The sequence below is a fragment of the Acipenser ruthenus genome, chromosome 11, assembly GCF_902713425.1.
Source record: "Acipenser ruthenus chromosome 11, fAciRut3.2 maternal haplotype, whole genome shotgun sequence".
In the NCBI taxonomy this organism is placed as follows: domain Eukaryota; kingdom Metazoa; phylum Chordata; class Actinopteri; order Acipenseriformes; family Acipenseridae; genus Acipenser; species Acipenser ruthenus.
The window spans coordinates 13,812,659-13,822,658 of NC_081199.1; the positions used below are offsets into that span (position 1 = coordinate 13,812,659).

The 10,000-nt window shown below is 42.7% G+C and overlaps 12 non-coding genes across 12 annotated transcripts; all 12 read right to left on the minus strand.

The window, feature by feature from the left end:
• Nucleotides 1-134: 134 nt before the first annotated feature.
• Nucleotides 135-206, minus strand: trnaq-cug (transfer RNA glutamine (anticodon CUG)). The gene has a single exon. It is a non-coding gene; the product is annotated as a tRNA-Gln (tRNA).
• Nucleotides 207-1,199: 993 nt separating this feature from the next.
• trnae-cuc (transfer RNA glutamic acid (anticodon CUC)) lies at nucleotides 1,200-1,271 on the minus strand. Its single transcript has one exon. It is a non-coding gene; the product is annotated as a tRNA-Glu (tRNA).
• Nucleotides 1,272-1,711: 440 nt separating this feature from the next.
• Nucleotides 1,712-1,783, minus strand: trnaq-uug (transfer RNA glutamine (anticodon UUG)). Its single transcript has one exon. It is a non-coding gene; the product is annotated as a tRNA-Gln (tRNA).
• Nucleotides 1,784-2,804: 1,021 nt separating this feature from the next.
• On the minus strand, nucleotides 2,805-2,876 carry trnaq-cug (transfer RNA glutamine (anticodon CUG)). The gene has a single exon. It is a non-coding gene; the product is annotated as a tRNA-Gln (tRNA).
• A 993-nt stretch (nucleotides 2,877-3,869) lies between these two features.
• On the minus strand, nucleotides 3,870-3,941 carry trnae-cuc (transfer RNA glutamic acid (anticodon CUC)). Its single transcript has one exon. It is a non-coding gene; the product is annotated as a tRNA-Glu (tRNA).
• Nucleotides 3,942-4,381: 440 nt separating this feature from the next.
• Nucleotides 4,382-4,453, minus strand: trnaq-uug (transfer RNA glutamine (anticodon UUG)). Its single transcript has one exon. It is a non-coding gene; the product is annotated as a tRNA-Gln (tRNA).
• A 1,020-nt stretch (nucleotides 4,454-5,473) lies between these two features.
• Nucleotides 5,474-5,545, minus strand: trnaq-cug (transfer RNA glutamine (anticodon CUG)). Its single transcript has one exon. It is a non-coding gene; the product is annotated as a tRNA-Gln (tRNA).
• A 993-nt stretch (nucleotides 5,546-6,538) lies between these two features.
• Nucleotides 6,539-6,610, minus strand: trnae-cuc (transfer RNA glutamic acid (anticodon CUC)). The gene has a single exon. It is a non-coding gene; the product is annotated as a tRNA-Glu (tRNA).
• A 440-nt stretch (nucleotides 6,611-7,050) lies between these two features.
• On the minus strand, nucleotides 7,051-7,122 carry trnaq-uug (transfer RNA glutamine (anticodon UUG)). The gene has a single exon. It is a non-coding gene; the product is annotated as a tRNA-Gln (tRNA).
• A 1,014-nt stretch (nucleotides 7,123-8,136) lies between these two features.
• Nucleotides 8,137-8,208, minus strand: trnaq-cug (transfer RNA glutamine (anticodon CUG)). Its single transcript has one exon. It is a non-coding gene; the product is annotated as a tRNA-Gln (tRNA).
• A 993-nt stretch (nucleotides 8,209-9,201) lies between these two features.
• Nucleotides 9,202-9,273, minus strand: trnae-cuc (transfer RNA glutamic acid (anticodon CUC)). Its single transcript has one exon. It is a non-coding gene; the product is annotated as a tRNA-Glu (tRNA).
• A 440-nt stretch (nucleotides 9,274-9,713) lies between these two features.
• Nucleotides 9,714-9,785, minus strand: trnaq-uug (transfer RNA glutamine (anticodon UUG)). Its single transcript has one exon. It is a non-coding gene; the product is annotated as a tRNA-Gln (tRNA).
• Between the last annotated feature and the right edge of the window lie 215 nt (nucleotides 9,786-10,000).

The following is a 10,000-nucleotide window of genomic DNA, read 5'->3' on the forward strand; positions in this document are numbered from 1 at the left end:
CATTACTTGTTATTAAACCATTTTCGACCTCAGATACCGGAATCTGCATTGTATTTTATATGACCGATTGTACACTTGTGGTCCAGACATATGACATTTGGTAGTTCACATGATCAAAACTTATGGTTAAATACAGGTCCCACCGAGATTTGAACTCGGATCGCTGGATTCAGAGTCCAGAGTGCTCACCATTACACCATGGAACCACTGCGGAGCAAGCGAGAGAGGAATGGCTGTAACATCCTCAGCTCCCAGGTGTAAAATCCCCTACTGCTGACAAACCCTGGACCGCAAGGCGTTCTCCCCGTTCTGATTGCACACAGTCCTTCAATATCCATTTTTCCTGTCGAATCCAAAATGCGACGTTTCATTTCTTGGTTCATACTGGCAGCTGGCAGCAGGTCTGGAGAACTGCACTATCAGCACCCAATCGTGCGCCACAAAAACTGCTCACATTGAAATAATAAGACACATGACAATATATGTATTACACATGTATATTTAGAAACGGTTTGAATAACATCGGTATTGCTAATTTAAATTAATAAACATGCCCTTAAAAACTAAATACGTTGGATCTTTATAAGTGAATATACACTTTCAAATACAAATTCGCACAGCTGTCTCCTAGCAAGTGAAGGCAGCACTGTATTCTGGACGCTATAGTTTATTCTAGAAACATGACACCTGGGCATGTTAGATATCAGGGGAAATCGCGGAGCCTCCTCTTTCGTTTGGTATGTAGACTGCGTGCCTAGCCCTTTCCGTTTTTGAGTTACAGGCACTTGAACGCACCTACCGATTTCCGTTTTTGAGTTACAGGCACTTGAACGCACCTACCGATTTGCTGCGCGTCACAGCACTGGAGCACTGAATGAGTGGCTGCATAGAATAATTCTGTGTCTCTTTTTAGTCGGTACTTATTGTGTTAACTGTGTGATTGTGTAGATGGGGGTGGTTAAACCCTAGCTGTCCTCTCACTTGTAAGGAGCAATTGTAAAATCCTTTTCTGCAGACTGAAAAGAAGTTAATGCCAAAAGGGGTTGCGAATCAATGTGCACAGACCCTGTAATAATATCAAGGGTGTGCTTTTAATTGAATACAGTCGGGCCACAGCCAAGAAATAGACATATGTACATCTGATTAATGAAGAGTAATAGAATGGTTTTAATCGGAATACTAATGGGCAATAAAGGAACTTCCCTGACCGGGAATCGAACCCGGGCCGCGGCGGTGAGAGCGCCGAATCCTAACCACTAGACCACCAGGGACGCTGCTGTGGAGGTCTGCACGGCTGGCCAGGAATTCCTTTGCTAACAAAGCTGAAGCATCGAAAACGGAACAGCCCCCAAGCCCTGAGCAGTGACAGACAATGAATCATAATAAACTGCCGCATAATTAAATGAATTGCTGTGGTCCATTTCTAATTGTTCAAGAACTAGAAGTAGTTCTCCCTTTCAGATTATTCCGGACCATGCCGCGCTTAGTTTGCTGGTAGGTACGTTTGCTTAATGCCCTCGAGAGGCTCTGTGATGCAATCGATAGCGCATTGGACATCTACTCAAGCACCGATGGGTACGTTGGAAGGTTGTAAAACCGAGTCCCACCAGTTAATGCTTTTAAAGCTAGCAGTGGGAGTCTACAACATTGGTCACTTAAAATAAAAACCTGATTTTCAATTTGTTTTTGTAAGACAATGAAAATAAACGGAAGGTTCCACCGAGATTTGAACTCGGATCACTGGATTCAAAGTCCAGAGTGCTAACCATTACACCATGGAACCAATCACCTATGTCGGTTTTACGTTGCAGGGAATCTCTGGATATTATGATTTTCTTTCAAACATTTTCGAATACTTCACAATGGCTGAAGCTATCTGATGCAGCAAGAGCTGAAACGACATCTGCACGCGTGGATTTGAATGGTGTAACCCGTCTGTGTGTGTCTCTCCTTGACTAGTAAGAGCTGAAACCCGCTTCTCTGTTTCCCTGCCTGCGCTCACACTCCGGCTATTCTATATCTGCGTTGTGTTGGTGTTTCTACATGTTTTTTTTTTTTTTTTTTTAAAGTATACCACTCGAGATCAACTGCTGAAAGACGGCGACGTTTATTTCTCTCTGCATAACAGAAAATGAAAGAAATGAAGTAAAAAATGACTCGGTCACCATTCATCTCTAGTGGCTGCAGTGAAAACGTGGCACTGGATCAGGAGCTTTGGTGTAGGATTATTAGTGCACTATATACCGGTTACAATCGTATCCTCGTCGCAGTTTTTTTTTTATTTCATTTATTTATTTATTTTTATGATATTATTATTATTAGTTTTTCTCGTTCTCTTTTGACAAAAATGTTTATCCTGCGACTACAGGAAAGTATTTGTCTGTGTTGGAGGTGCTCCCCAACAGTCACAAAATGTGACAAAAACACAGCCTCAACGTTGAGGTGCTGAAAAAAAAAAAATATAACCAAAGACACCGTTTACTAGGGAGGCGCTGTAACCATCTTAGCCACGGCGTCCTGCAACACACAAAGAAATGCGTGCCAGAGACCTGTGCAATGAAACGTATCAGGGACATTATTGGCGCTACTACTGTCATTCTCTACTACAATCTCGGACTAAAATTAAGCGCAGGGCATTTCTGAAATTAAACAGAAACACTTGAAAATACACATTACTTGTTATTAAACCATTTTCGACCTCAGATACCGGAATCTGCATTGTATTTTATATGACCGATTGTACCCTTGTGGTCCAGACATATGACATTTGGTAGTTCACATGATCAAAACTTATGGTTAAATACAGGTCCCACCGAGATTTGAACTCGGATCGCTGGATTCAGAGTCCAGAGTGCTCACCATTACACCATGGAACCACTGCGGAGCAAGCGAGAGAGGAATGGCTGTAACATCCTCAGCTCCCAGGTGTAAAATCCCCTACTGCTGACAAACCCTGGACCGCAAGGCGTTCTCCCCGTTCTGATTGCACACAGTCCTTCAATATCCATTTTTCCTGTCGAATCCAAAATGCGACGTTTCATTTCTTGGTTCATACTGGCAGCTGGCAGCAGGTCTGGAGAACTGCACCATCAGCACCCAACCGTGCGCCACAAAAACTGCTCACATTGAAATAATAAGACACATGACAATATATGTATTACACATGTATATTTAGAAACGGTTTGAATAACATCGGTATTGCTAATTTAAATTAATAAACATGCCCTTAAAAACTAAATACGTTGGATCTTTATAAGTGAATATACACTTTCAAATACAAATTCGCACAGCTGTCTCCTAGCAAGTGAAGGCAGCACTGTATTCTGGACGCTATAGTTTATTCTAGAAACATGACACCTGGGCATGTTAGATATCAGGGGAAATCGCGGAGCCTCCTCTTTCGTTTGGTATGTAGACTGCGTGCCTAGCCCTTTCCGTTTTTGAGTTACAGGCACTTGAACGCACCTACCGATTTCCGTTTTTGAGTTACAGGCACTTGAACGCACCTACCGATTTGCTGCGCGTCACAGCACTGGAGCACTGAATGAGTGGCTGCATAGAATAATTCTGTGTCTCTTTTTAGTCGGTACTTATTGTGTTAACTGTGTGATTGTGTAGATGGGGGTGGTTAAACCCTAGCTGTCCTCTCACTTGTAAGGAGCAATTGTAAAATCCTTTTCTGCAGACTGAAAAGAAGTTAATGCCAAAAGGGGTTGCGAATCAATGTGCACAGACCCTGTAATAATATCAAGGGTGTGCTTTTAATTGAATGCAGTCGGGCCACAGCCAAGAAATAGACATATGTACATCTGATTAATGAAGAGTAATAGAATGGTTTTAATCGGAATACTAATGGGCAATAAAGTAACTTCCCTGACCGGGAATCGAACCCGGGGCGCGGCGGTGAGAGCGCCGAATCCTAACCACTAGACCACCAGGGACGCTGCTGTGGAGGTCTGCACGGCTGGCCAGGAATTCCTTTGCTAACAAAGCTGAAGCATCGAAAACGGAACAGCCCCCAAGCCCTGAGCAGTGACAGACAATGAATCATAATAAACTGCCGCATAATTAAATGAATTGCTGTGGTCCATTTCTAATTGTTCAAGAACTAGAAGTAGTTCTCCCTTTCAGATTATTCCGGACCATGCCGCGCTTAGTTTGCTGGTAGGTACGTTTGCTTAATGCCCTCGAGAGGCTCTGTGATGCAATCGATAGCGCATTGGACATCTACTCAAGCACCGATGGGTACGTTGGAAGGTTGTAAAACCGAGTCCCACCAGTTAATGCTTTTAAAGCTAGCAGTGGGAGTCTACAACATTGGTCACTTAAAATAAAAACCTGATTTTCAATTTGTTTTTGTAAGACAATGAAAATAAACGGAAGGTTCCACCGAGATTTGAACTCGGATCACTGGATTCAAAGTCCAGAGTGCTAACCATTACACCATGGAACCAATCACCTATGTCGGTTTTACGTTGCAGGGAATCTCTGGATATTATGATTTTCTTTCAAACATTTTCGAATACTTCACAATGGCTGAAGCTATCTGATGCAGCAAGAGCTGAAACGACATCTGCACGCGTGGATTTGAATGGTGTAACCCGTCTGTGTGTGTCTCTCCTTGACTAGTAAGAGCTGAAACCCGCTTCTCTGTTTCCCTGCCTGCGCTCACACTCCGGCTATTCTATATCTGCGTTGTGTTGGTGTTTCTACATGTTTTTTTTTTTTTTTTTTTAAAGTATACCACTCGAGATCAACTGCTGAAAGACGGCGACGTTTATTTCTCTCTGCATAACAGAAAATGAAAGAAATGAAGTAAAAAATGACTCGGTCACCATTCATCTCTAGTGGCTGCAGTGAAAACGTGGCACTGGATCAGGAGCTTTGGTGTAGGATTATTAGTGCACTATATACCGGTTACAATCGTATCCTCGTCGCAGTTTTTTTTTTATTTCATTTATTTATTTATTTTTATGATATTATTATTATTAGTTTTTCTCGTTCTCTTTTGACAAAAATGTTTATCCTGCGACTACAGGAAAGTATTTGTCTGTGTTGGAGGTGCTCCCCAACAGTCACAAAATGTGACAAAAACACAGCCTCAACGTTGAGGTGCTGAAAAAAAAAAATATAACCAAAGACACCGTTTACTAGGGAGGCGCTGTAACCATCTTAGCCACGGCGTCCTGCAACACACAAAGAAATGCGTGCCAGAGACCTGTGCAATGAAACGTATCAGGGACATTATTGGCGCTACTACTGTCATTCTCTACTACAATCTCGGACTAAAATTAAGCGCAGGGCATTTCTGAAATTAAACAGAAACACTTGAAAATACACATTACTTGTTATTAAACCATTTTCGACCTCAGATACCGGAATCTGCATTGTATTTTATATGACCGATTGTACCCTTGTGGTCCAGACATATGACATTTGGTAGTTCACATGATCAAAACTTATGGTTAAATACAGGTCCCACCGAGATTTGAACTCGGATCGCTGGATTCAGAGTCCAGAGTGCTCACCATTACACCATGGAACCACTGCGGAGCAAGCGAGAGAGGAATGGCTGTAACATCCTCAGCTCCCAGGTGTAAAATCCCCTACTGCTGACAAACCCTGGACCGCAAGGCGTTCTCCCCGTTCTGATTGCACACAGTCCTTCAATATCCATTTTTCCTGTCGAATCCAAAATGCGACGTTTCATTTCTTGGTTCATACTGGCAGCTGGCAGCAGGTCTGGAGAACTGCACCATCAGCACCCAACCGTGCGCCACAAAAACTGCTCACATTGAAATAATAAGACACATGACAATATATGTATTACACATGTATATTTAGAAACGGTTTGAATAACATCGGTATTGCTAATTTAAATTAATAAACATGCCCTTAAAAACTAAATACGTTGGATCTTTATAAGTGAATATACACTTTCAAATACAAATTCGCACAGCTGTCTCCTAGCAAGTGAAGGCAGCACTGTATTCTGGACGCTATAGTTTATTCTAGAAACATGACACCTGGGCATGTTAGATATCAGGGGAAATCGCGGAGCCTCCTCTTTCGTTTGGTATGTAGACTGCGTGCCTAGCCCTTTCCGTTTTTGAGTTACAGGCACTTGAACGCACCTACCGATTTCCGTTTTTGAGTTACAGGCACTTGAACGCACCTACCGATTTGCTGCGCGTCACAGCACTGGAGCACTGAATGAGTGGCTGCATAGAATAATTCTGTGTCTCTTTTTAGTCGGTACTTATTGTGTTAACTGTGTGATTGTGTAGATGGGGGTGGTTAAACCCTAGCTGTCCTCTCACTTGTAAGGAGCAATTGTAAAATCCTTTTCTGCAGACTGAAAAGAAGTTAATGCCAAAAGGGGTTGCGAATCAATGTGCACAGACCCTGTAATAATATCAAGGGTGTGCTTTTAATTGAATGCAGTCGGGCCACAGCCAAGAAATAGACATATGTACATCTGATTAATGAAGAGTAATAGAATGGTTTTAATCGGAATACTAATGGGCAATAAAGTAACTTCCCTGACCGGGGATCGAACCCGGGGCGCGGCGGTGAGAGCGCCGAATCCTAACCACTAGACCACCAGGGACGCTGCTGTGGAGGTCTGCACGGCTGGCCAGGAATTCCTTTGCTAACAAAGCTGAAGCATCGAAAACGGAACAGCCCCCAAGCCCTGAGCAGTGACAGACAATGAATCATAATAAACTGCCGCATAATTAAATGAATTGCTGTGGTCCATTTCTAATTGTTCAAGAACTAGAAGTAGTTCTCCCTTTCAGATTATTCCGGACCATGCCGCGCTTAGTTTGCTGGTAGGTACGTTTGCTTAATGCCCTCGAGAGGCTCTGTGATGCAATCGATAGCGCATTGGACATCTACTCAAGCACCGATGGGTACGTTGGAAGGTTGTAAAACCGAGTCCCACCAGTTAATGCTTTTAAAGCTAGCAGTGGGAGTCTACAACATTGGTCACTTAAAATAAAAACCTGATTTTCAATTTGTTTTTGTAAGACAATGAAAATAAACGGAAGGTTCCACCGAGATTTGAACTCGGATCACTGGATTCAAAGTCCAGAGTGCTAACCATTACACCATGGAACCAATCACCTATGTCGGTTTTACGTTGCAGGGAATCTCTGGATATTATGATTTTCTTTCAAACATTTTCGAATACTTCACAATGGCTGAAGCTATCTGATGCAGCAAGAGCTGAAACGACATCTGCACGCGTGGATTTGAATGGTGTAACCCGTCTGTGTGTGTCTCTCCTTGACTAGTAAGAGCTGAAACCCGCTTCTCTGTTTCCCTGCCTGCGCTCACACTCCGGCTATTCTATATCTGCGTTGTGTTGGTGTTTCTAGATGTTTTTTTTTTTTTAAAGTATACCACTCGAGATCAACTGCTGAAAGACGGCGACGTTTATTTCTCTCTGCATAACAGAAAATGAAAGAAATGAAGTAAAAAATGACTCGGTCACCATTCATCTCTAGTGGCTGCAGTGAAAACGTGGCACTGGATCAGGAGCTTTGGTGTAGGATTATTAGTGCACTATATACCGGTTACAATCGTATCCTCGTCGCAGTTTTTTTTTATTTCATTTATTTATTTATTTTTATGATATTATTATTATTAGTTTTTCTCGTTCTCTTTTGACAAAAATGTTTATCCTGCGACTACAGGAAAGTATTTGTCTGTGTTGGAGGTGCTCCCCAACAGTCACAAAATGTGACAAAAACACAGCCTCAACGTTGAGGTGCTGAAAAAAAAAAAATATAACCAAAGACACCGTTTACTAGGGAGGCGCTGTAACCATCTTAGCCACGGCGTCCTGCAACACACAAAGAAATGCGTGCCAGAGACCTATGCAATGAAACGTATCAGGGACATTATTGGCGCTACTACTGTCATTCTCTACTACAATCTCGGACTAAAATTAAGCGCAGGGCATTTCTGAAATTAAACAGAAACACTTGAAAATACACATTACTTGTTATTAAACCATTTTCGACCTCAGATACCGGAATCTGCATTGTATTTTATATGACCGATTGTACACTTGTGGTCCAGACATATGACATTTGGTAGTTCACATGATCAAAACTTATGGTTAAATACAGGTCCCACCGAGATTTGAACTCGGATCGCTGGATTCAGAATCCAGAGTGCTCACCATTACACCATGGAACCACTGCGGAGCAAGCGAGAGAGGAATGGCTGTAACATCCTCAGCTCCCAGGTGTAAAATCCCCTACTGCTGACAAACCCTGGACCGCAAGGCGTTCTCCCCGTTCTGATTGCACACAGTCCTTCAATATCCATTTTTCCTGTCGAATCCAAAATGCGACGTTTCATTTCTTGGTTCATACTGGCAGCTGGCAGCAGGTCTGGAGAACTGCACTATCAGCACCCAATCGTGCGCCACAAAAACTGCTCACATTGAAATAATAAGACACATGACAATATATGTATTACACATGTATATTTAGAAACGGTTTGAATAACATCGGTATTGCTAATTTAAATTAATAAACATGCCCTTAAAAACTAAATACGTTGGATCTTTATAAGTGAATATACACTTTCAAATACAAATTCGCACAGCTGTCTCCTAGCAAGTGAAGGCAGCACTGTATTCTGGACGCTATAGTTTATTCTAGAAACATGACACCTGGGCATGTTAGATATCAGGGGAAATCGCGGAGCCTCCTCTTTCGTTTGGTATGTAGACTGCGTGCCTAGCCCTTTCCGTTTTTGAGTTACAGGCACTTGAACGCACCTACCGATTTCCGTTTTTGAGTTACAGGCACTTGAACGCACCTACCGATTTGCTGCGCGTCACAGCACTGGAGCACTGAATGAGTGGCTGCATAGAATAATTCTGTGTCTCTTTTTAGTCGGTACTTATTGTGTTAACTGTGTGATTGTGTAGATGGGGGTGGTTAAACCCTAGCTGTCCTCTCACTTGTAAGGAGCAATTGTAAAATCCTTTTCTGCAGACTGAAAAGAAGTTAATGCCAAAAGGGGTTGCGAATCAATGTGCACAGACCCTGTAATAATATCAAGGGTGTGCTTTTAATTGAATGCAGTCGGGCCACAGCCAAGAAATAGACATATGTACATCTGATTAATGAAGAGTAATAGAATGGTTTTAATCGGAATACTAATGGGCAATAAAGTAACTTCCCTGACCGGGAATCGAACCCGGGCCGCGGCGGTGAGAGCGCCGAATCCTAACCACTAGACCACCAGGGACGCTGCTGTGGAGGTCTGCACGGCTGGCCAGGAATTCCTTTGCTAACAAAGCTGAAGCATCGAAAACGGAACAGCCCCCAAGCCCTGAGCAGTGACAGACAATGAATCATAATAAACTGCCGCATAATTAAATGAATTGCTGTGGTCCATTTCTAATTGTTCAAGAACTAGAAGTAGTTCTCCCTTTCAGATTATTCCGGACCATGCCGCGCTTAGTTTGCTGGTAGGTACGTTTGCTTAATGCCCTCGAGAGGCTCTGTGATGCAATCGATAGCGCATTGGACATCTACTCAAGCACCGATGGGTACGTTGGAAGGTTGTAAAACCGAGTCCCACCAGTTAATGCTTTTAAAGCTAGCAGTGGGAGTCTACAACATTGGTCACTTAAAATAAAAACCTGATTTTCAATTTGTTTTTGTAAGACAATGAAAATAAACGGAAGGTGCCACCGAGATTTGAATTCGGATCACTGGATTCAAAGTCCAGAGTGCTAACCATTACACCATGGAACCAATCACCTATGTCGGTTTTACGTTGCAGGGAATCTCTGGATATTATGATTTTCTTTCAAACATTTTCGAATACTTCACAATGGCTGAAGCTATCTGATGCAGCAAGAGCTGAAACGACATCTGCACGCGTGGATTTGAATGGTGTAACCCGTCTGTGTGTGTCTCTCCTTGACTAGTAAGAGCTGAAACCCGCTTCTCTGTTTCCCTGCCTGCGC